The sequence below is a fragment of the Vombatus ursinus genome, unplaced genomic scaffold (assembly GCF_900497805.2).
Source record: "Vombatus ursinus unplaced genomic scaffold, bare-nosed wombat genome assembly UNPS02009205.1, whole genome shotgun sequence".
Lineage (NCBI taxonomy): Eukaryota > Metazoa > Chordata > Mammalia > Diprotodontia > Vombatidae > Vombatus > Vombatus ursinus.
In genome coordinates, this window is record NW_020948983.1 from 11622526 (window position 1) to 11649407 (window position 26882).

The 26882-nt window shown below is 38.8% G+C and overlaps 1 long non-coding RNA gene across 1 annotated transcript; it reads left to right on the forward strand.

Annotated features, from left to right (window-relative positions):
* Positions 1–41: 41 nt before the first annotated feature.
* Positions 42–23916, forward strand: LOC114035541. The gene is made up of 4 exons (XR_003568232.1): positions 42–254; positions 16407–16598; positions 16731–16792; positions 23672–23916. It is a non-coding gene; the product is annotated as an uncharacterized LOC114035541 (long non-coding RNA).
* The last annotated feature ends 2966 nt before the right edge of the window (positions 23917–26882 follow it).

Sequence of the window (26882 nt, forward strand, 5' to 3'; positions counted from 1 at the left end):
CCTAGCGCGAGCCAGATACATCCATCTGACCAGTAAGGATAAAAGGTGGGGAAAGAGGCTCTAGGTTGCCCCCCCTCCCCTCACCTTTCTGAATTCCTTCCTCAGTCGAGTTTCCAACCAGCTCCTCCTCAGTCCTTCACGGAAATTCACCGCATTTGACACGAGCTGGAAAAATCCATACGGCGACTGTTTGTGTACACCTGCACAAACACCACACCACAGTCAGGAACTGGGCAGAATGAAAACCAACCTAGGTAATGGAGAACTACTCGCCACCCCCCCCCCTTCCTTTCTCACCGCGGAATGCTGTGCCAAGGCTAAGTCTAGGTCACAGTCCCTTCGGTAGACATCTCCACGTCCTCCCATTCCCCCCCCCCCCATTTCAGTCCAGGAGAAATAGCAAAGGTTAGTTTCGGAGAAGTTGGGTTTGCTTTCTTTTTCCTTTAAATGCAGAGCTGTCTTTTGATCTTGGGAGGTGGGGGGAGGGTATTTCTCCTGTTCCTTATACACCTGTCATTTCTAGCCCAAGCTGGGCAAAGATCATCTCTGGGATTCTCTACTGTCATATAATCATAGAATCTCCGAGTTGGAAGAAACCTTAGAGGTCATCAAGTTCACCCTGTTATCCAGCATCCACGCCTTCTGGTCATCTAGACTCTGCCTGAAACCTCCATGTATACACAGCCCCTTCCAACTAAATTGTAGTTCTTTTGTTTTTACTTAACTTTATACACATTTCTCCTGCCCGTAACTACCCTCTCCCCCACCCCCATATAAGAGTTTTGAGGGCCGGGCGTTTTTTTTTCTTTCTTCTTTTTCATCTCAGCACCTATTACAGTGACCGGAACATAGTAGGCACTTAAAAATGATTGTTGAATGAAATAAGGAGGCAGCTTTTCCCTTCGTTGTTGGAAATGGCAGTCCATCCCTACCTTTTCCATCCTCTTGATAGTACTTTCTACTTACTCAAATTACTACGCTTTTAACTAATCTTAGTGAATGTTGCAGCCCCCAGTAAAATATACTGAGGTCAAGTTTTTCATTTTGACTTTGTATCCCTCTCCCCACCCACACCCTAACCCCACCCCCACCTAATACAGTTCCTTGCACTTAGTAAGTGCTTAATTTTAAGTGCTTAAGTTTATTGAATTGACCTATTGTTTCTGAGGACTACTCTCCTCATCCTTAATGGTAGTTGTACCCAGTTGTCTGTAGCTCTTATTGTTAGAAAGTTCTTTATGTTGATCTCCAGGTAAGTTCCTAGTGCTGTCCTCTGGAACCACACATAAGTCTGCTTCTTTTTCCATGTGACGGCCTGTCAAATATTTGAAAACAGCTCTTCTGTCTTTGGTAAATCTTCCTTTCTCCAAATTGAACATGAACAATGCTGCCAGCCAGTCCTCAAGGCGTAGTTTATGGTGCCCTCCTCTTCCTAGTAGACTTAGTAGAAGTACATGCTCTTCATCTAGCTTGTCATTTTGGGGGCAGGAGATGGGAAAGGGATCTGTACCTGAGGTTTTATTCTGTGTAGGATAGCTAGTCTGTAATTTGGAGGCCAAGAAAATTGCCTAGAGGCACTGAGATGTTAAATGCCTAGCCCTCGATCTCTTAGCTAGGATGTGTCTCATAGGGACTTGAAGGCAGGTCTTCCTGATCCCAAGGTAGGTAGGCTCTCTAACTTCTTCTCCAGCTTGTCTTTTTTTTTTTTTGTATGAATCTGATTTCATTGGTATAGGAAACTTCCAGTAAGGAAAATACTTTCTGCCAATGCAAATCATCAATCACTCTGAATTTATACTTGGCTTGCCATGATAGTTGTATGTGGTGGTGGTGGTGGTGGTGGTGGTGGTGGTGGCAATGGAAGAATAAGGTAACTTTCTTAGGGTCATACAACTAGTATGGATCAGGGTAGGATTTGAACCCAGGTCTTTCTGGATCCAATCCAGGTCTTTAACCATTATGACATACTGCTTCTAAATATCTCCCCTAAAATACGTCTTTCCTTCCTTCCTTCAAAATGAGAGGTCTTTGGGTTGGATGAGAACATAAAGATTATGTGTGGTACTCAAAGAGAAATTTGGGAGCTCTCATAAGCACTTAATTTACTCTTACACCCCCATCCCTATCCTCCTACCTTAGTGCTTTTTCCTTTCTCAAATTATCATGCTTTTATTAATCTGTGTAAATGTTGTAACCTCAGTATAATATCATGAGGGCAAGGACTGTTTTTTCATTTTGTCTTTGTATCACCCTTCCTCCTAGCACAGTCCCTTGCATATACTAGGTACACAATAAATGTATATTGAATTATATCGTTTCTGAGGACCACTCCCACCCCCACCCCTCTTATTGCTTCTTCTACAAAAATGAATAAGGGTCCAGGACCATCGGCCAAGGTATTTTCCTCTACTTGCTCCACAACAGGCCTGAACATATCCCATTAGTAAATACTACACTGTCATTTTTGCCACTGAACTCAAATGAGGGCTGATTTTCTTTCCCCAAACTAGAGGTCTGGCCCTCATGTGCTTCTTAGTGTGTGACCATTGTCCCTAGGAGGAATAATCCAAATATGCACAGAAAACAACCCTGAATTTCTGCTAGGAAAATCATCATATAAATTCATTTAAGAATTGTCACCCAAGTGACATTTTCATAAGTATTTGCCCTGAAAACTTTTACTAGAAATGGAAACTTTATGAAAAAAGATGAAAATGGATTTGTTATATACCTGGTTATTATATATATATATATATATATGTATATATATATATATATAATATGGAAACACTAATTGGGTTCTCATGAAATCCTTATGCAGTTTCAAACTGGAATAAACTAAATTATAGGTTGAATAGAAATTCAAAAGCTATCTAAAAGAAAACTTATTTATGATTAGAACAATTCTGTGATGCAACTGTACTTAACATATTTTATACTTAGTAAGCCTATTATAAATACTAGTTATATTATCATTGCTGCTACCATCACCACCACTACTGCTGTTACTATTCCTACTGTTACTACTACTGCTAATAACTACTGTTGCTGCTACTACTACTACTACTACTACTTTTGCTGTTACTACTACTACCTCTACAACTGTTACTATTATTAGTACTACTACTACTACTTCTACCCCATGAAAGAAATGCCAGTAATAGATGAGAAGATAAATTAAATCCTGATGAACAGAACAACTGTCTATATCAGCATTAACAAAAAAACCCCAAAACAATTCCCCACTCATTTCTAGAGATTGTGGCCTCTAACATTGCACTTGTACTACTACAGTTTGAAAATTTAAAAATAAACAAAGCTTTTATGAAGACCCTATGTCAACATGTAGAACAGCCCATTTAAAAGAGACCTCTTCCTAAATCACGCTGAATCAATGGGATTTGTTGAAAATGAAACTAGGTTTTCCCAGCCCCAAGTACAGGGTGGAATGGTGAGGTTGGAGGAAAAACCTACTTTTGCTTCAGTGATCTTATGGATGCACAGTCCATGGAAATACAGATGGGATATGTGCAATTATCTAGTCACATCAATGTCCGCTTCAGCAATGAATCCTTGAGTTTCTTTGTTGTTTTGACACTATCCATTCCCATCTCTCAAAGGTCTGTGGGCTAAAGCTGGCCTGGTGGGAATCTGTGAGCCAGGCCACAGATCTGACAAGGCCAAGAGAAACAAGGACTAGTAGAAAATCTACAGAAAGTGCTGATTTGCATTCTCCCACAGTCAGTCAAAGCTTAGTCCCCAAGATTATTCCCATGGAAAAATGATACTGTTGGGGCCAAATCCAGTCTCCCTGTCTTACCCCATCATCTGAGTATTGTTTTTTGTTATTCTGCAAGTTCATAGCCTGGAACCATGGCAGCACAAGAGACACCATAGGGCCAAGAGTAATGTCTGTTTGTATTTCAAAGCCCAGCTCTGTCCTGTCCTGAAATTTTCCATATGCTTAGTATAGTATAGTTCTATTGAATATATCCATTTCTGGAATTCATGTGTAGGGTGACTAACATGCCAAGGTCTCTTGCAGCCTTGTTCTTTGTTTGTCTTTCTTTTTTTTTTCCTTCTCAAAGCCCATCAAATGCTAAATGATATTAGCATTGCATAGGTCTCCTCCCCTTCCCCAACGAAAAGATTTCTGTAATGAAGTCAGCCAGGACACAGGGAGCGTTGCTAAGTGGATGACTCACTGGTTAGATGACAGGATGTTGGGTTAGGGTCTTAGATCCCATTCCCTCTTTGCTCTGTTTTTTGGGATGTAGTCTGTGGACCACTCTGAACCTTGGTTTCATAAACTCTGAATTTAAGACTAAAAGGACCATTTTGGGAATGGGATAGGAATTTTTGTAAAAGGAGGAAGGGGCATAGTTCGAGTAAGGAGAAGAGGAGAAAGTGACCTGATAAGAAGAGCTACTTGAAAACACTTGAACTATTTGAAAGGAAAGTCTTGAAGGAAAAGCACTGTGTTCCTAGTTGTGGATGCTCCCCAAGGGAGCAGAGCCAGCTCCTGATGCTCGCTCAACCTGGTTTGTTTCCCAAGCCTTTTTTCCTTTTGTTTGCCTTCTTTGCTTTCTTGGTAATAATTTTTCATAGACCTTGTTTGCATATTAAAGCAAGATTGTTCGCTGTTTTATTTCTCCCCTCTTTTCCCCCTAGTAATTCTATACTCACACATCAAAGGAGTTGTTTTGCCTGTAATTATGCCTTTATGTACACAGAGGCAGGTTAATTACTGAAAAGGAGATAGGAGAATTTCCACTGAGACCTCTCCTTCTTGCATTCAGATGGGATACAGGTCACCTGTTTAGCTCTGACAGGATACTTTTTGACTTTCCTGGGCTCCCTCACTGAGCTCAGTTCTTCTCTCCTTTCTTCCGTTCTTGCACACAACAGTTCCCTCTCTGTTTCTGTCTCTCTGTCTCTATCTCTTTCTCTCTCTGTCTGCCTGTCTGTCTCTGTCTCTCTTTCTCTTTCTTTCTCTTTCTCAGTGTCTTTCCATCCAGGGCAGTCTGGACTCTGCCCTGCACTCTTCACTCTTGCTTGGCAAATGTTAGGGAAAAAAAAACGTTGTTTCCCCTGCCTCACTAAAGCATTGCGAACTAAACTTCTGGACACTTTTCACTTTGGAAGGAAACCTTTCATTGAGCCAAGAAGTTGCCTCAGAGCTCTAGGACCAGGAGCATTTATGAATCTCTCTGTGGTTCTCCTTCCAGGTTTTGTTGTCTTTAGGGGAAAAATATATTCAAGTATGTCCTACGATGGGATTTGAAGAACTGAAAGTACCCCCTAGAATTCCTAATACTCCTGCCCCTGTCTAATCAGGAATAAGATACAGCTATAGGGCTTTCGTTCTTCCTATAGCTATAACTATATATACTTTCCAGCTCAGATTCCCTTCCCTGGTCAATGCTTTAGGGAATTTAAGAATAAAGACAACAAAGAGTCTCTGCATTAGCATAAGAACTCAGTTTTTTGTTTCCTGTTTACTAGTACCCTGATTCCTGGAATCCTACAATTCCAGAGTCGGAAAAGATCTCAGAGATCATCTAGTCTAAGATTTACTTGAAGTTTCTACAATATGCAAACAAGTGATAGCCTAACATTTCAAGTGACAGTGAACTCTGTTTATCCTAGTGTTGGAAGGGAGCTTAGTAGTCACTCAGTTCAATTTGTCCCTGAGCAGGAATCCTTTCCTTCCCAGTGTCATCATCCAATCTTTGCTTAAATGCCCTCGGTGATGGAAAACCCACTATCCAGTGAATCAGCCCATTTTACTTTTGGACAGCTCTGATTGTCAGGAAGTTCTTCCTTATTCTTAGTTGAAATGTGCCTTTCTATAAGTGCCATCCATTCTTCCTAGTTCTGCTCTCTGAGGCTGTGCAAAATAAGTCTAATCCATCTTCCATATAATAGAGCCTTTCAGATCCTACCAGATGTCTATCACCTTTCTCTTCCCCCAAAGGCTTCCTTTTCTTAGGCTAAACGTCCTCAATTCCTTCAATGACCTTACCTGTCTTCCTTTTTTCAAGGTTTTCAAATATAACTTCTAAAAACAGTGCAACTAACTTTATATATATATTTTTGTGCTTGCTTTTTAAAAATAAAATTTTATTAAACCTTTTATGTTTACATTGCCTGTATTTCCTACTGTATCTGTCTCCCCAACCCATTCCAGAGAGCCATCCCTTATAATCACAACGAGAGGACTAGATAGTGAAGGCCCAGTCCTGGAAGCAGGCTCCCTAAAGCTCTATGGCTTTATAGACTCTGGGGGTCCTTATCCCAAGTCCCACTTGCACAGACAAGTCAGATCCCCAGAGCATGGCTGTTTACTTCCCTCCCCCCAGGATTTTAGGAATACCCTTGAGAGGCAGTGGGGTTCTTTTAATACTGTCAACTTAAGGTACCATTCTAGTGTTTCCCCTGAATAGCAATCATTAGTGATTATTGATGTAATATTAATTAGTCAATTAACATCAATTAACTTTTACAAAAGGTATTTACTGAAAAAATATGGAAAAAACCAAAGTATAAAATCATTCCCCTAAACCAAGTTATGTATTCCTCCTTGTACCTCAGTCTCTGGGGAGAGTGAGCTCAAACTTAAAGTGGTTGCTACAAACATTTCCATCATCAAGTTCACTTCTGGATGAGGCCCAGCCAATGGATAAGTCACTCCTTTGCTGAAAGTCATACCTTTTGATTCATGGCTAGACTGGATTCTGCAGGTCACTCCTTGGTGCTATGCTCCTCACCAGGCTCAGCTGCCAGGAAATTCTACATCTAGACGTTTGGTGTCTCTTCTGCCCTCTCAGGATTTCGGAAGACCCTATACCGGTGGAAAGATGACACAAATAGGAGGCAGCCCTGTCCTAGATCCAGGCTTGCCTAGGAGACCACGTGCTTAAATACAAGCCCAGAGATAGGGTGGAGGAAGGAAGGATTCCCTTCTATTAGTCTTTCAGAGATCAGAGAGGCATTTTCCTTGCTGCCAACAGGAAGGGGAAAAAAGGCCTTTATTTGGGAAATTAGTGATTTTTTTGTATGCATACTTAGTTCTGGCTTAGCAGCTAATTAAAATGCCTTTTTCTTCATCATTCAGTAAGCAGATAGGAAACAGCTACCCAGCACATGCTCTGAAAGGAGTCAGGCCCCTCTTTTAAATGTCATCACAGTTTTCCAAAAGCAGGTCCTTCAAGGCTCCATGTAGGTTATCATCAGGAAAAGCCTGGGCCCTAAATTGCCAGTCCCCCTATTAAAAAAGAAAAAAAAAAAAGAAAAAAAAGTTCAACGTAACTAGCCAACATATTGGAAAAGTATGACTTTATAATGAAATGCTCCATACCTATGGTCCTCCACCTCTACAAAGAAGGTATCTTCTCACATCTTTTCTTTGGGGCCAAGCTTCATTATTATAATTTCACAGTAATCAGTTTCAATTGTTTTGTATTATTGTTCTTTCCGTTTAAATTGTTGTACTCATTGGTTATGTTGTTTTCCTGGATCTACTCACTTCACTTTTCATCAGTTCATTGAAGTCTTTCCATGCTTCTTTATATTCATCATATTCATCTTTTCTAACATTCTTGTGCCAAATATTTTTCTTAGCCATTCCTTGATAGGCATCTACTTTCTAGTTCTTTGTTATTTCTTTTTCTTTTTTTAAAATTATGCACTTAGCAAACAATAAATTAGAAACAAGCATTTCCATCTGTTAACATTTGGACAATAGGAGAGGATTGTGCACAACTCTGAATCCCTGTTATATAGAATTTTCTTTTTTTTTTGGTGCATGTATGTTTATTATCAATAATAATTTGTTATCTATGATTCATTTAACCATAATATGCAATTTCCTTATTTACCTCCATTGATACTTGAAATTTGGGTCTTGCCTTTTCTGATACCATGATTGTAAATCCTGAGTTTTTGGATTCACCTCATGTGTAGTAAATTTTCTTCTAACCTCTCATTTTACTCTTATATATCTTTGCTTTTTAGATATGTATTTGTTTAAAGTAACAGATTATGGGGTTTTGTTTTCTTATCCATTCTGCCACACTTTTTTCATTTTAATGGATTACTTATTTCATTCACATTTAAAGTTATGAGCATTGTTTTATGTTTTTCTCCATTTGTATTTCTACTGTTGCTTTTAAAAATATTTTAAAAATCCCTTTAATCTTTTAATTTAATAATTTGTTGCTACAATTAATTTTGCTTAAACTCTTTTAATGCAACCTTATTTCTACATGCTCTCTTTTTGCCATCACTACCCCTTACTCCCATTTATCAACTCTTTCTCTACTTTTGAGAGTTTTACTTAAATTGATGGTTTCTTTTTCTTCTATCATCTATCTCACTTATTCCTTCTTTTTCTCCTGTCAGTTACATGGTTAGTTCAAAATCCTCTTTCCTTTCCTCCCCTCTAACTTCTTTCGTTTGCTGGTTTTTTCCCACTATGCCTTTTTCTTTTTTTTAAAATTAATTTATTTTGAATTATCAACAATCACTTCCAATGGCTTTCGAGTTTTAAATTTTTCTCCCCTTCCCTCCCTACCTCCCTCCCCAAGACAGTGCTGCAATCTGATATAGGCTATATATATATTCCTATTAAACATATATTCACATTAGTGATGTTGTGAGTAAGAATCCCTATGCCTTTTTCTTAAAGAAAAAAAAATGTTTGCTTTGCCTTCTTCATTGTCTTCTGTGAATTTCAGAATTTTGTTCTCTGATTCATAATCTATGTTTCTATTATTGCTTTTATTTCTTTGTTTTGCAAATGGAGTTAAAGCTTCTGAAGTACTGAGTGTGAGTTCTTTTTTCTAACTAATCTCTCTATTATTACTTTTATGGATTTTGGCTCATCACTCCTTTCTTCCAGGTCCTCCCTTCTGCTACTTCTCCTATTATCACTGCCTTATCCTTTAGATCATCTTCCTTCTAAGAAACTACAAGTCATTACCCCTTCACTGTTTACCCATGGACTTAATAAAATCACATTACTCCTTTTCCTCTGTCCTCTGCCTTCCCTTTCCCCATTTATATACCCTTTGATACTGCAATCTTTTCCCACAAAAAAGCTTGAGTCACCTCAAGAGTTGTGAGATTTTGGCTATAGTACTTTCTGTTCCTCTACCTTCACTTTTCCTATTTCTTTAAATTCTACTTACATCTTCATCCTCTTGTGTATTCTTGGGAGGGAAAATCTATTGTTGACCTCCCTGCTTTTTCAGCCTATAGCTGTTTTTTTCTTTTTTTTTGAAAATAAGCTTTAAAAACAGGGTAATTTAATGAATTACTTATTCTTTCCTTGGTAATTGTACTTATTTACCTTTTTTGTATTTCTTTTGTTTGGGGGTGTTTTGCTCCTGTCTTGAATTTTTGGTTGCAGGAATGCCTCAGATGCCTCTCTTTTGTTGAATGTCAATCTTTTTTGTTGATGATAAGGCTTAGGTTAGCAGCATATGTCACTATGGGTTACAGCTTGAGCTCCTTTTATTTTTGGAATATACCATTCCATTCTTTCTGTGATTTCTAGTGGGACTGGAATAATCTTGTATTATCTGAATTTCCTTACTTTTATATTTGAAGATATTTCTCTTGACCACTTGCAGAAATTATCATTGAAATTATTAAATTTAACCATTATGTATTTTAAAGTATAGAATTGGTTCCCCGTAGTCCCTGGGAGCAATGTGTTGATTCTGTTGATTGGTATTTTGTTTTCTGTATTCAGCAATTCTGGGAAGTTTTTTTTTTTATTTCCTGCATTATACTATTCAAGTTTTTTGATTTATCATGTTATTTTGGGGTACATATGGTACTTAAATTGTCTCTGGGAATCCCGTCATCAAGGTCAATGGCTTCCTCTTATATAGACATCTTGCTTTTTTTTTTTTTTAACATCGTTATCTTTTGTCTTCTGCCAGATTTCCCTTTGCTTCAGTATTCTATTCCAGATCTGTTAATCTCTCTTTCATTCCTTTGGAAATACTTTCTACTATGGATTCAATCATTTTATTCTGATAATTTTCAGTTTTTTATTACTGCATTGAGAACTATAACCTCTGAGACACACACACACATTCATTCCTAATTTCTCCTCTCGTGTATTTCATTCCTCTTTTGAACCATTCACTTTGTAATATCTAAGAGAACTTTGTAATCTTTTTGAGAGTTTAGTACCCATACTTCCTTCCAGTTTTAGGACTTTTTCTGTTACTTTATTTACTTGTGCTCTGGGTTTCTATTGAATTTTATTCTCCTTGAAATCTTCAGCCCTTTTATCTAATATTCTCCTGTCACTCACTTTTAGATTCATCCACTTTGGTTTTTGGTTTGTTTTTTTTTAAGACTGCGTCTCCCTATTGCATCCAGGCTAGAAGTATAAGGGCTAGTCATAGACCCAATCCCACTACTGATTGACACAGGCCCATTGATTTGCTCCCTTTCTGCCTTGGGCTAGTTCACCCCTCATTAGTCACCCTGGTGCTCCCCACTTCTGCTCATAAGGATTCACCGTATTGTTGCTGAACTTAATGGTGGGCATACTCCTGTGCCTAAACTGTAAAGCTGCCCTTCTACATTAAAGGATTTCTGTTTCACTGGCCTCTCTGCATTTAGTAGCTTTCAGAAGGAATAAGACTGGCCTCAGGTGGGTTTCAATCTCCCTTTCATCAGACCCGGTGTAGTCGCTCACGCTGGCCTCTGCTCCGTTTCCTACCTCGGCTCTCATCCTTTTCCTTTCTGGCTAGGTTGAAGTAGCATTTGTTGTTGTTGCTGCTGCTGCTGCTGTTGCTGCTGTTGTTTTGACAAGGTTGGGGGAGGGATGGGAGGATTTTTAAAACAAACCCTAAAACTTTGAAAATGTCCCTCATCTTGAGACTGGATAGCTGGTACCAGATAGCAAATTCCCTCTCCTATCCCCTTCACATGACTGGGAAAAGTCAGTAATTTATGTTTGTTGTGGGATGGAAATGTGCAGGGGGGCAAAGTGTGCTTGCAAAGTCTCTGCGGTAGGAAGGGATTCAAATATAAGCTCCAGGAACAAAGTTAGTTTGTGACAGTTTCTGCATCCCTGCCTGGATCATGGACATTGGTAGGGGAGGGACGCTAAGTAAATTGTGAAGGTTTTTTTTAAATCTCTCTAGTGTTAATTTATAAACATTTCACCTTGTTGAAGTTGTCTCACTGCCCCCTTTCTTCACCCCCCCCCCAATTCAGCTGTAATTTGCACTATACCTGGTACATAAATTCTGTGGTGGGGATTGGGGAAGTTGTTGAGAGTTAGTAGGGACTGGGAAAAGTGCCTAGTCTACCATTTTGTTTGTCAGGTGACCTGGGGCCCTTGTTTTTCTTGGTTACTGAAAGTGTCCACCAGAGAGTTGCCAAGTCAAATATTTCATTGAATTAAAATATGTCTGGCTTGGCGGGGGTGGGGGCAAGAAATAACATTACAGGGTTGTTTTTAAGTATCAAAAGATATGAAGGATGTGAAAATAATTTATAAAGTTAAACGATTGTATGTAAGGCCTTGTCATTGTTAAACTCAGTGACAAATCCAGACTGTTAGTAGTTCCTTACTCATTTTTCTAAAGATGGCCTATATTCACTTATGTTCCATTTTTGTAAATCAAAGAAATCTCTATGATGAAGTTCATCTCAGTGGAAATGACAGTATTAAAAGTACTGTTATAGGAAGGATTGATTGTGGCATCCATTAGGAATCTAATGTTTGAGGGGATAGAGAAGGCTGTATTAACACAAGAAGGACCAAGTGTGTCAATTGACACAAAAATTTGCTTAGTCCTTTGAGGTCTTCCTTAATTGCACAAATCAATCAATCAAAACACACATAATGTTCTCTTTTCTAAGCCCTCAAGCTTCTCTACCTCTCTACAGTCTTTGACATTGTTGACCATCCCCTCCTCCTGGAAGTCTTCTCTGCCCTGGGTTTTTATGACACTGCCTTCTTCTGGTTCTCCTACTACCTGGCTGACATTTGTAAGAATGTTACCCATGTCCTGTCCCAGTGTACCTCAGGACTCCATCTTGGGACTTCTCTCTTTATACTCTCTCATTTGGTGAGAGCTCCCAAGGGATCAACTATTATATCTACACAGCTGACTCTCCAATCTACATATTCACCTCTTACCTCTCATTTGAGCCCTAGGCCCACATCATTAACTACCTTCTGACCTTCTCTACCTGATATTCCCTAGACATCTCAAATTCTCTAAAGTGGAGTTTGTTATCTTTCCCACTAATCCTGCCCCTCCTAATTTCCCTATTTATGTTGAGGGTATCATCATCCTTCCAGTCACTCAGGCTCATAATCTAGGAGTCATCCTAGATAAACTCTTCACTCTCACCTCACTTCCTGTGTGCAACTATTTACTAAGTCTTGTTGATTCTGCTTCTACTTTTACTGCTTTTAGAATTGGAAGAAACTTCACCAACCATTTAGTTGAATCCATACATGAGAGAAATCTTTATTATAATATATCTAACAAGAATGGTTATTAGATCTCTACGTGGAGACTTCTAAGGAGAGAGGACCCCTCACCATTTGACACAGTCCATCCCACTTTAGGATAGCTCTAATTGTTGGAAAGTTTTTTTCTGATTTAAAAAGTAAATTTGACTTTTCGACTTTTCCCTGATTCTGCCCTCTGGAGTCAAAGAGAACAAATCTAAGCCGCCTTTCCACATCACATGATAGGTTGTCAAATACAGTAAGACAGCTATTATGTCCCCCATTCTCTTCCATCTTCTCTTTTACTGGCTAAAGATCCCTGGGTACGTCGACTGATCTTTCAAATTTCATGGACTCAAGGAATTTTACTGTCTGGGTTGTCCTTTGCATGCTCTTTAGCTTAGGGGGATGGAGGAGTGGAATAAGCATTCATATAGCAACTACTACGGGCCAGGCACTGTGCTAAGTGCTCTACAAATATTTTTTCAGTTGACAACCTTTCAAGGTAGGTGCTATTATTATCCCCATTTACATTTGAGGAGATAGAGGAAAACAAAGGTTAAGTGACTTGTCCAGGTTTAGTGTCTGAGGCTGGATTTGAACTCAGACCTTCCTGTCTCCAGGTCCAGTGCTCTATGTACTGCCCCACCAGGTGCCCAAGTTATCATGCCTGGAACTGAGCACAATACTCCAGATGAGATCTGATGAGGACATAGTATAGTAGTACTATCACCTCTCCATTCCTGGAAGCTGTACTTCTCTTAATACAGCCCTAATGACATTGGTTTGTTTTTTTGTTTTGTTTTGTTTTTGTTTTTTGTTTTTTGCTGTCACAATATACTGCTGATTCATTTTGAGCTTGTAGTCCACAGACATTTTTTCAGAACAATCACAATTTAACAACCATACCCCCCCATATTGTACTTGTGATTTTTTTGTACCCAAGTATAAGACTTTATATTTATCCCTACTGAATTTCATCTTATAGATATAGCCCAATGCTGTAGCCTGTCAAGAGCATTTTGAATGCCAAGTTATCATCCATTGTGTTAGAAACCCACCCCCACTTTGTGTCAAATGCAAATTTGATGAATCAGCTAGTGTTTATTGAGTCATTAATTAAATTGTGAAAGCACAGGACCAAGCACAGATCCCTTAGATATACCCCTGGACACTTCCTTGCCATATTGGCAATGAATCCAACCAGTTCTGAATCCTTCTATTGTATTCAATTAACTCACATCTTTCTATCTTCTCCACAAGAAGGGTGAGGTACTTTATTTAAAAAATAAAAGGTAAACTATAGCATTTGCCTCATCTACTAGTATACTAGTTCTGTCTAAAAAGGAAATGAGGTCGGTTTGGCATGACCTGGTATCAATGAAGCCATTCTGGTTCTTTGTAATTACCACTTCCCTTTCAATATATTTGCAAAGCATCTCTTTAATGATCCAGTCTAGAATTTTACCAGGATTCAAAGTCAAGCCTACTGTCCTATAGTTTGCAGACTCTGTTCTCTTCCTTTAAAAAAAATCACATTTGATCCCATTTGTACTGTGTTGAGTTGGCATTGTACAGAAATTAACAGCCATATTGGTCTAGAAATGTTAAACTAAATTTTTTTTTCCATTTGTACAGGGGTAACACACTGTATTAAATGTGTAAGGTCTTATTTACATAGGTCTTATTTACATTAGAAACTAATAAAATATTCTCTAAATAATGTAAAAAAAAATCACATTTGTCCTTCCTTAATCTTGTGATACTTCTCCAATCTTCAGTGATTTTCAAATATTACTCATGGTGGCTGAGCAATCACATCTGCCCCTTCTTTCAGTACCATAGGTTGTAGTTCACCTGGGTCAGGTGATTTGAATTCATCAAGGGCAATTAGGTGTTCTCTTTCTATCTCCTTACTATCTTGGATATCAGCTCCTTGTGAGTCATTTTTTGTTCTTTCATTTCTAGTGCAAAGGGCACTCTCTTTGGCAACTGAATAATAAATGACTATTGCTGCCTTCTCTTTGATGTTATGTGTGATTGTCCACAAGACTTGCATACATAACCTTCTCTTTGCTTACTTAACATCCCAGTTCAGATCCTCTGCTCCTTGATTGGACTATTATAATATCCTTCTTATTAGTTTCCCTGAATCTAGCCTCTTTCCTCTTCATTCTGTCTTCCACATAGATATTCCACAATCATTAATCTGACCATGAAACTTCTCTCTTCAAGAAGCTCCATTGGCTCCGTCTTGTCTTTGGGTTAGAATATAGACTATATTTGGTTAAAGCCCTTTAAATTCTGATTTTAATATATTTTCCCAGATTGAATACACCTTGCTCCCCCTCGTGTATTCTACATTCTAGCCCTATTGGTCTACTTACTGTTTCTTATACAAAATAGTCCATTTCCCAACTCTATTGCTTTACATAGGCCGTTGTCCTTGCCTACAGTATCTTTCCCCTTGAATTCTGGTTCCTAAAGGTTTCACTCACCTTTAGGCAGCAAGCTTTTTCTATGTAGTTCTAGAAGAGAGGAACCAAAGACAAAGAGTGGAAGTTAAAGGGAAGCAGTTCCCTTTAGGTCTCAGCACAAGTGCCAACTCCTTCAAGAAACCTTTACTGATTCTTCTTTCCTAAAATTGCTTTGTATTGTATTTGCATTATTTTTTCTTTACTTGTCTGTGTACCTAGTACCATTTTCCCGACAATTGTGTCCTCTGAGTCTTTCCTTCTCCAGGCTAAATGTCCCTAAGTCCCCTGAGTCCCACCAGGGGTAGGGCTTGGATGAGACTGGCTGAGGGTCCTCCATGATCCATTCTGAATCTTCTTGAGGAAGGCAGCAGGGAAAAGCTATACTCAGAAGGCTACCACTCAGGGAGGGGCCTAAAGCACTAGGTCAATGAGGTCAATGGTTTTGAGTCAAGATTTGATTACTAGAAAGACAGGGTGCTGAGCCAAGGATCTAGAGGCTAGAAGAAGGGTGCTGATCAGGATTCAGTACCAAGATCAACAGAATTTAAAATGTGGACATACAGGTGTAAGCTGGGATCAGGAAGAATGCTGCAATACCAGAAGAATGAGCAGAGTTTAGAGGTTAGTGCAGAGTCCAAAGCAATTGGTTTCATTTGGCATCTTGTGGACATGTGCATGTTCATATGCCTGGGCCCATGAGACTGGCTCCACCTACTTTTTGCTCCTTCTTAATAAACTTCAATTGGAGCACTACTCACTGCTGCTAGTGTTGCATTCGGGACAAGCAGCCATACCTAAGTGTCAAGGGGCATGTCCTGCAACTTCCACTGACTTCTTTTGCCCCAGTCTACATCTCGTTCAAACTGATCCAAACTCTTTTTAATCTTAGACTCTTCTAAGGATCTCATTCTCTGGTGTATCTTGAGTGGATGCTTCCTACTTGTTGCAAAGGCAATCCTGGATTACTGGCACTAAAACTTTAATACTAAGAACTATTGATAAGTTCATATCAACACACTTTATAGTTGAAGGAAAAGTGGTTTCCTCCTCCACCTGCAATATAATCTTCCAGATCTCTGTGCTGTCTCTTAGCCTTTCTGCCTTTACTCGTTGCTCTGTAGATGTGGGAAAATATGGGCCCCATATGTGGAATTTAGTTATACATAGCTTTACAAAGAGTTTTGTTTTTTTTTTTTTGCTAGCCTCATCTAGTCTCATCCCCTTCTTTTACAAAGAAGGAAACAGGTCCAGGGAAGTAGACTCAGAGCATATTTGTTCAAGGTCTCACAGATAGTAAGTAGTAGAGCCAGGATTTATATCCAGGTCTTCTGACTCCAAATCCAGACATATTTGACCTTCCTCTATGACATCCCCTTCCCACCTTTTGAGATACACTTTGACCACAGTCTCCTCTTCCCTCTTTCTCTTCCCAGAAAGTCATGCCTACTCAGATGTCAAAGATTGATAACAACTTAAAGTATTATGTTTTCCATGGTGTGGTGGAAAAGATGACTGAATTTAGAGTATGAAGACTTCAGTTCAAATATCAGTTTAGCCATTATTGGTATGACATTCGACTATGGATTTGTATTCCTAGTTCCTGGCCTACAGTTGGAGCTTAAAAGGTATTTTTTCATTCATTCCAGGCCTCAGTCTCCTCATCTGTAAAATGAGGGTATTGAACTAGAAGACCACTATGGTTCCTTTCAGTTCTAAATCTATGAACTCTCCCTTTTCTCTTGTCATCTGCATTTCAGCAGGAGTCACAGCCTCAAGCCAAAGGAGTTAAGCCTGTATGGTGGGATTTTAGTCCTAAGTGGTAAGTGTATTTGGGGAGCAGAAAGGCTCCCTGTTGTATTCAAAGAATACCTTTTTCATTTTTAATTTTTTTCTACTCAGATATTTATTTTCTTTTCCTCCTACCACTCCTTCACTGGGAAAAAAAGAAAAACAAGACCATTTTTAACAAATATGCACAGTCAAACAAGAACAGATTCTGACACAAGCCACATCCTAAAAATAGGTGTTTTATTCTGTGTATTTAGTTCATCGTCTCTCTATCAGAAGGTAGATAGCCTTCTTAATTATCAATCCTCTGGAATTATTGTTGGTCCTCATACTGATTAGAATTCTCGAGTCTTTAAGAATTGTTTGTTTCTATGATGTTATAGTATAAATCAAGAGTATTTTTTGGGCAGTTGCCTATCCAGCTATGTGTTTAGCTCATCTTGGCCATGGAGATTCTATTTGGCCTACAAAATCTACACTGAGTGTGTGTGTATATCTGGAGTTACTAGCTCTCTTCCAGCTATTCTATTTTCAAACAAATACTCAACAAAACCAATCAAGAAGGCAGTATAACAGAGACAAAATAATAAATTTCTTTTTTTTTCTAATCCACTCCCACGCCCCAGCTAGAAGAGATCCCATTCTGCTGTGGGCTCTTAGAACACTTTGTGCCTTTCATGCCCATTCATACTTTATGTTATAGCTATTTATGTGCATGTCATTTTCCCCTATAATACTTTATTTCTGCATCCCCCACATTGCTTAACTCTGGACTTTAGTAGTCATGCAATGACCTGGGTGTCACATGGTCCTGTTGTCCTGTCTTTTTTATATCTATCTATCCAAGAACTTGCATGAAGCCAGCATTGAGGGCTGCTCGAAATACAACCTTGTAGCAGCCCAGAAAGTCATTGCCCAAGTGGTTCCCTCCCACTTCCCATCACACATACCTTTTTTCTTTCTCTCTCTCTTACTGGCTAGACTAGTCCCAGATCAGTAACTAATGAGTTGTGTTGGGAAAATCATTTGGGCACAATGTCCTCATCTATAAAATAAAGGAGTTGGACCTTTAGGGGCCCTCCTAACACTGAACTTCTATGCATTTTCTCATTCTGCCTTCTTTTTCCTTCTGTTTTTCCCTTTTTTCCTTTATCTCTCCCTCCCACCTTCCACCTGCTTAGTTGTTAGGGCTAGAAAGATCACTGATCTTTGTACCAGTTCATATCTATGGCAGATAATAATGGGGAGCACTCTTAGACTGCTTGAGGCCTGTTGACCTCTCCTTTTAATAACCTCTCAGCCCCAGGAGGTCATGGCCTAAAAGGAAGAAAATGTACAGTGTTCTCTACTGTGGTCTGTGCATTAGGAACTCAGAGATGATGGTAATGATACAGAGGAAAAGGTGAGAAAGTGGGTCTTCCAAGTATTCACCTCATTCCCTTGTTGCTGATGCTAGAAGCATATTGGTATCTGAATGGAATGAATCCTTGGCCTGTTTCAGCATCAGGAAAGTATACTTGAAATTGTGCCAGAGTGTTTTAAAAATATTTTTATTTCTTATGGGATACTAATTCACAGAGGCAAGTAAGGATATCTTTTTTATAAGTGCACCCTGCCAAACACTCATATTAAAACAATTGCATGAAATTATAATCTACCTAGAATAGCCAAAAGTGTAATCAGAGGCTATTTCCATATAACTACAGACTGAAACCACTAGTCCTAGACAGGCAGGAACATGACAATAAATAGTAGCAAGAAAACTGCCCCAGACTTTTGATACCATTGCATCATCCTTTAGGTGGAATCAAGCTTATGATTCATAAACCCACAGAAAGTCAGAGCTGAAGAGACCTTAGATTTAATCTAATTCAAACATCTCATTTGACAGAAGAGGAAATAGAGAGGGGAAGTGATTTATCCAAGGTTATGTGTTTAGTCAGTGGTACAACCAAGATTAGAATCAAGTCTGCTTTTGTGTGTAAGTTTTCTCAGCTATCTCAGTCCTGATACTCTGGTCTTTTGAGGATCTATCTCCCCTTTTATTGGCCTGGATTCAAGGCTGTAGTGATGTTATCTAGGATATCTATGCCTTCCATAATGAGATGTCTTCAAAAAGACACAACGAAAAGAAATTTCATTGTTTAACTTTGTCATGCTGACAAGACTACTCATTAATATGCTGTCTATCATTTCAATGAGGATATCTGCATCTTATATAGAGATATCTTTAGACTACTCCTAGTCACATCCTCTATATTTTTTTCCTTCAATTAAACATTTTGTGATCCATGCAAATCATACAAGGGTGTCTCTGGGTGCATTTACTTGCATCTCCAATTCTATATTTCTCTCTGGGGACTTGGGAAGGCTCTAGGACAGGGGTTTTTTAACTGAGGTCTCTCAACAACTTGTTTTTAAATGAATATTTTGATAACTATATTGGTTTTATTTATAATTCTATGTGTTTTATTTTATCTGTTTAAAAACATTATTCCAAGAGTAATGCATAGGCTTCACCAGACAATAAAGAGGGTCTATGACATGAAAAAGAATACTTGTTCTGTGGTCATGCAGCACAAAAAGTACAGAACTTTCCCTCTTTTCCTGAACACCTCATCAGTGTCTTACCTTACTTACCTCTCATGCACAGCTATGATGCTCTTGTTATAGTTCTTAGATCCTTCCAAAATTAAAAATCCTTTGTGAGGGTACATATGTACCATAACTGGGAGAGCCTGGCACTTAACATTCATCCTCAGTATATATAATATAGTACAATGTTATATATTACATATACAATATATATGTTATATATACAACATAAAACGTGTTACATATACAATAGAACAACATAATACAATGTTCTACTAGTCTCATAACTACCTTGATATTTGCAAGGGTCTGCAATAAATTTTTAAAAAATAAGAAGAAGAAAGATTGAAGACAAAAGGAAAAGGGGACAGCAGAGGATGAGATGGATAGATTATACCATGGGAAAAAAATGAACATGAACTTGGATAGACTTAGAGAGACAGTGGAGGATAGAAGGGCCTGGCTTGCTATAGTTCATAGGGTCACAAAGAGTCAGACGTGACTGAACAACAACAAACTGTATAAAACAAAATATAACTAAAATAAAATAGTAACAAAAGAAATATATGAGAAACAAAGGAAAAAAGTCTACACCACTCTTTTCAAGAGGGAAGTAATTGGCATTGCTAAGGAGTCAAGCAAAAACCCTTCCCACGGATGTGGAGTTCATAGGGATCCTAGATGAGACTCCACAATGTAAGCATTCCACTGATATGTTTAGGTTACTGGAACTTGTTCAAGTTCATAATTTATTCAACCACCGCTCACAAGCCCCCATTTTCCTCTAAACCTAGATAAAGCTAATACTCTAGATAAATCACATGGTATCATAATACTGCCAGACAACATTTACTTAAAATAGAATGCAAGGTATATAACAAGAAATATGCATCCAGCAGGGAACGTGCTCACCATCCATTTTCCTAACTACAATATCCAAAACTTTCCAGAAGTGTAAGTTTTAAGTCCTCACATCTCTGGTCTCCTTGCTGATTTGTCTCTTTAACATTGTAAAGCAACAGAATAGGAGAAATGGTTTTTTTTAAAGTCTTCTCTCTTTGTAGTCTGCTTTCTGCAATAATAGCAACCTAGGGTAGGATAAATGGTACAGTGGATATAGTACAAGGCCTGGAGTCAGGAAGACCCATCTTGCTGAGTTCAAATCTGGCCTCAGACGCTTACTAGCTGTGTGACCCTAGGCAAGCCACTTAACCCTATTTGCCTCCATTTCCTCATCTGTAAAATGAGTTGGAGAAGGAAATGGCTAACCATTCCAATATCTTTGCCAAGAAAACCTCAAATGGAGTTACGAAGAGTTGGACAGGACTGAAACGACTGAACATCAAGAAGGAGAAGACAGAAGGGTATGGGTGGTTTGCCCAGTGACTGAACCCAAGGGCATTAGTATCTGAAAGGCATCAGAACCTGAAAGTGGATCTGTGAAATCTTGAAATCTTGCATATATACCTTTACAGGAAAGGAACTCCATCTTCGGGAATGTCTGGAGCCGTTGCTTCTTAGCTCAGGAGAGGGAAGGTCTTCTATTAGTAGCAGCAAGAGTTAGACAGAACTACAGAGTATCTTTCTGGCTCCTCTTCTTCCAATTCCCTGCTTATCTCTTCCCTTCTCCTATATTTCTCTCTCAGTTCACGCCCAGCCTTTCACCAGCAGACACTGCCATCCAACCAGATTCCATGTGGGCATAGCATCATTACTTGCTACGCTCCCCACAGGCTTCTGGGGGACGAAGTTTTCCAGGAGAATATAGTCCTTCTACCCTACTAAAAAAAAAAAAAGGAAAAATTCTCCTAAGTTTCCCATCTAACTCCTCTCTAACATGTGTGGAAAAATTCAACTCTATAATTTCTGGCCTGAATCATGACAAAGAAAAATGCCATTCTTAGGATACTGTAAGGGCTATCCTGTACTACCTCCAAGATATGGAAACCCCAGAGCTTTATACAATATATTCATACATTCACTGAATTCTGGGTTGTTCAAAGTCTTTAAACACATAAGGAAGCTGCAGTGTAACAAATTTAATTCCTATGTGCTTATGTCCTTGTATTTCTTTATAATTCTACTCTTTCTAGTGAACAGTGATTGTTTCCCATTCTCACCCAAGTTCTTAACTCTTTTTCCATTTCTAATTCAACAAACCATTACCGAGTGCCTGCTATGTACACCCTTCTGTTGGCCTTAACATTTCTTAGAATATTTGTGATGGGAAGGAACTTCAAGATCACGCAGTTCAGTGCCTCAACTTTGGAGTAATTCTTGGCTCTTTCCTTTCCTTTGTCCCCAATATTCAAACAATTACAAAATCATGCCATTATCTATCTCCTCAATATCTTTACTAGTGGAAAGAACATGGATTTGGAGCTGGAGGACCACAGTTCAAATCTGAGCTCTAAAACATGTCTTTTGTGACTGGGCAAATCACTTAATCTTTTTATGTGCCTCAGCTTCTTCACATATAAAATGAGGCAAACTAGATTGATCTTCACATTCTTTTACATCTCTTAAGTTACGATATGATCATCCTAGGTTTCTTTCCACTTACACTACTTAGTCCAGGTCTTCAGTACCTCTCTCCTGGACTATTGAAGTAGCTTGCTAACTACATTTCTGTTTATCAACTTAATCTTTGTCTGATACCAATAAGATTATAGGTTATAGAGTCTATCAGGACAGAAACTTTCAGCTCAGGACCGAATCTGGCAACCAGCAGAACAGACAGCCACACGTATAGTTATTTGAGAAGCACTACTGGGTCTCAGTGGCTCCAAATACCCCCCTCAAAAATGCCACAGTGCTACCCTTTTTGATTGCATTGCCAGAAAGTCCCACTATTTGAATCATGAATAAATCAGACAGCAATGAAAGGGACCTTGTCTCCTGTGAAAGTGCACCAAGTTAACTTGGAAAGGTCACAGACCAGAGGTCTTAGCCATCCTCCATGAACACACATGGATTAACTGATCAGATTAGATAGCTGTCACAGAAGTCAAGGTCTTGAGATCTGAAAGAGGCCTGAGGCAAATGGCACGATTTGGGAGGGTACTTCTTTCAGGAAAGTGATGTTGGGTATTGATGACTGACATTGTTTCTTTCACAATTCTGTTTAGGGCTAGCTAGCCCTGTCGTTGTAGTTAGGATGAAGGATATGGCACCTTCACTATGCAGTCCTCATCTGGCAATTATACTGATCAGTGAAAAAGAAAGCTTGGAGCAGTGATGTTTGCAAGCTTAATTAATGACCACATCACAACATTTATATATTTATTCATGTATTCGTTTGTTCATTCAACACTTACTAAATACCTAGTATGATCAGAGAGGCAGAATTTTGCAGTAGAAAAAGCTCCATACTTTTTTTTCTTTTTTATTGTGAACTTAAAGATCAACAAACATGAACATCTTGGTATGAAGAACAAAATAAAGGATTGCATATGAAACTGTGAACTTTGGTTTAGTACAGTTTTTTTAAAAGTGTACATTAAATTTAATGATGTTCCCATGTTATCATATAACAAAATTGCCAAGCTTGTCTGTGTCTTCTGAACTTGTTTCTTCTCTATTCTGTCGATTTTTTAAATGTTTAATTGAAAAAAAGGGCCCTGTACTTTTCAGCAAAACACTGACAAGGTTTCTCATGTTATCCTTCTGGACAAGACAGAGACATAGTTAGAGGACAGTATAGGTGGATTTGTACCTCATTGAATGAACACTCAAATATCAACTTGAAATGATTTCTTTAGTGGAGTATACCAGAGATTTGTACTTGGCTCTGTGCAGTTCAATATTTTTTGCCAGTCACTTGTATGATGCCATAGCATATTTATCTTTTTTTTTAGAACATTCAATGTTATTTTGTTTTTAGTTCTAAATTAACTCCCTTCCCTACCCATTGAGAAGGCGAGAAATACAGTATCAATTACACAGTCATATGTATTAAAGTTGCAGATGACACAAAGCTGGGAGGGATAGCCAATGAATAAATTGGATAACAGAGTTTAGAACCCAAAAGATATAGACTGAATTGCATAAGATAAAAGGAAAAAGGAAAAGTGTAAAGTTCTACATGAGTTCAAAGAATCAACTTCACAAATAAAGGGTTGGTGAGATGTGGCAAGACAATAGTTACTGTGGAAAAAAAAAACTCTCTGGATTTTAAATTTAGTACTACAAATTCAATTTGAGTAGATAGTGTGACATAGTGGCCAAAAAAAACCCAATGTTATCCTAGACTGTATAAGCGGCATAATGTCTAGGATGAAGAAGTTAATAATTCTGCTTTATTCTGGCCTGTCAGGAAACATTTGGAATACTGTATTCAATTCTGGGCAGCACATTTGGGAAAGAAAACTGGAGTGTATCCAGAAGAGGACAACCAGGCCGGTGCGAAGACTAGAGAACATTCCATAAGAATTATCAGTTGAAGAGACCGGAAATGTTTAGCTTAAAAAAGAGATTTCAGGGATGAGGGCATGATAGTTGTTTTTGAATATCTGGAGGTGAATATCTGTTTGGCCCCAGAGGGAAGAATGAAGCACTGAGTAGAAGGTAAGAGAAACAGTTTTATGTTTAATGTAAAGCAAAACTTCGTAACAATTAGAGTTTTTCAAAAGTGAAATTGAATGCTTTGGAAGGTACTGTATTTCTTTTTGCTGGAGGTTTTCAAATAGGAACTCAATAATCATATGTACATAGACTTAAGAGTGGAAACAGACCTCAGGGACTATATAGTCCAATGTTTTCCTTTTACAAATGAGGAGATTGAGACCCTTAGAAGTTAAGTGACTTGCCCAAGGTCATGCCCACTAGGAAAGAGCAGATTTGGGATCTGAATTGAAGTCAGTTACCTCTCCTTTATCTTTACCATACTGCAATCACCAGTTAGAGATATTAAAGAAGAGATTCTTGCTCAGGTACAGTTTGCACTATACAGTTCGGACTAGAGCTCCTTTCAGCTCTTATATTACAGGAGTCAGAAGATGTAGACTGGAGTCTGTGGGACCCTCTCCCGGGTTGTTGTTGTTGTTTACTTGTTTCAGTCATGTCCAACTCTTTGTGACTCCATTTGGGGTTTTCCTGGCAAAGATACTGGAGTGATTTGCTATTTCCTTCTCCAGGTCATTTTACAGATGAGAAACTGAGGCAAACAGGGTTAAGTGACTTGGCCAGGGTCACACAGCTAGTAAATATCTGAGTCTGGATTTGAACTCATGAAGATGAGTCTTCTTGGTTCCAAGCCCAGTGCTCTATCCATTTTGCCATCTAGCTGCCCTGCTCTTTGGTCACTTAATAAGTTAATGAGTTTTGTACTTTTGACCACATTATTTAACCTCTCTCAATCTGTTTCCTTATCTGTAAAATAGAAATAATAACATTTGTCCTGTCTATCTCACTGTGCTGTTGAGAGGAAAGGACTTTGTAAATTTCTATATAAATTGTCAACTATTATTAGACAAAAACCCCTGGATTATATCTAGTATTCAGTACTATTTCAGGGAGAAGAATTTATGTGACATGGTCCCTGTCCTTACAGAATTTACACCTTAGAAGAAGAAATGACATGTATATAAGTAACTATGACAAATGCATATGAGAGGCATGAACTAAGTGCTATAGAAATTCTAAGGAGAGATTTATCACTTCTAACAGAGGAGAAGAGGCATCTGGGAAGACTTCATCCTAGAAGTGGCATCTGAGCTGGGACTTGAAGGATGGTTGGAATTTCAACAGTCAGATGTAAGAGGAGAATTCCTCAGGTGAATAAGGAGAGGAAAGTGTGGCACAGAGTCTGAGTTCAATTTGGCTGAAGTTTAGAGGACGTGATAGGGATTAATGAAAGCTAAGCTTGGAAAGGTAGGCTAGAGAAATACCATACTGGGCCTTGGATGTCAAGCAAAGAAATCTCAAATTTATGTGCTAAGTTTTAGAGAACCACTGAAAGTTTTTGTTTTTTTTTGAAGCAGTAGGGTGCCATAATCAGAACTTTGCTTTAGGAAGAATTACTGATAGCAGTGTTAGGATGACTAGGAAAAGAAACAGTGGAATACGGAAAGTAGCAAGGAGGTCCAACTCTAATGTCTACAAACTTACTAGATTGTGAGTTCCTTAGGGTCAGGAGTATGTTTTATTTCATTCTATGAAACTCTGCTACTGCCCACAGCTAATTTCCCTCTCCAGTAAGGGATTTTCCTGTACTGGACCCATGCACATGGTTTGGTCCTTTTATACCCATCTTAAAGAAGGGTCAGGTTCTTCTCTTTGACTCTTTCTATCTCATCCCAGAACCCAGAGAAAATTACTTAAAGCTTAGGTTTTGGCCCATGTCTAGTGTCTCCCCAAAGAGAAGGGAGAGAAGCAAAATAGTTAACTTACATTTTGGGTCTGGAGAGGACAAATATTTATTTTCTCTACGCAAATGAAATGCTAAATATATAGGTTCTCACAAGCATGAATTAATAAAAATTTAAAGCAAGGTACAGTAATCTGTAAGTACTGTTATACTCTCCCAGAAGGTTAACAAACATTAGAATATAATAGGGAACCTAATATGGGACTGCTATATAGGAATTTTGAAATTCACCTTGGTCTTATGCTGTCCAAATAAATCTCTCCTATGTCTTCTGGCCAGCCTGGCCAAGGAGTTGAGCTTCTTTCTCTGTCAGTGGTCATTCTTTCTAAAACAGAAACTCTCTCTGCTACTAGTCAACTCTGACCCAGGGGCCCAGGATCTCCAGACCTCTTGAACTCACAAAGTTATCTCCAAGGCGATATACAACCATCTCAAGATCACTATTCAGTCACCCATGCTCAGGGAAGGAAACACAAATTAGAAAAGGTAGCCAGGGCCCCAAAGCTTAGGCTAAATCCACATGTGTTTTAGCTATGATGTATTTACACTTCGCCATTTTCCCCAGGGTGTAGGAAAGGGTGCCACCCTTCTCTCACCTTCTCATGGGAAGCCAGAGAGATCTGCTTGCCACATAGTAGAGTCAAAGGAAGAGAGACAGAGGGCAGAGTCACAACCATTTTAATGTCTGTTGAGTAGACCACTCCTTCTGGCTTAGTGACCAGTATTAATTGATGCAGCTTTGACACAGCATCCCCTCCCCCATATCAGTTGAAATGGGTTGGGGACCAAGGAGCTGCTCAGAATTTGCTATGTTATCCCAAAATGACAAGTCCTTCAGACATGAGTACATGTCCCCACAAGTGGCCAGGGAAACTCAGTGCATTACACCTCTTTTTACAGTTATCCCTATTTTACCAGAGAGTGGAAGTTGAGAAGAAGTTTAATAACTCACTTTTGAGTTAATCAGTAAGGCACAGAGACAGAAGGCGCTTCCTTCAAAGGCAGAAGCCCTGCCCTGAGGACTCCCTACTTTCTCTTCCCTAGATTATGAGGACACTTGAACCTTAAGGGAATAGTAGTGTGTTTTGGGCCATGTGGATAATGATCAGTTATGACTTTTAGAGCTGCTGAGTGAATTCACTGCTGGACAGAATCTCAT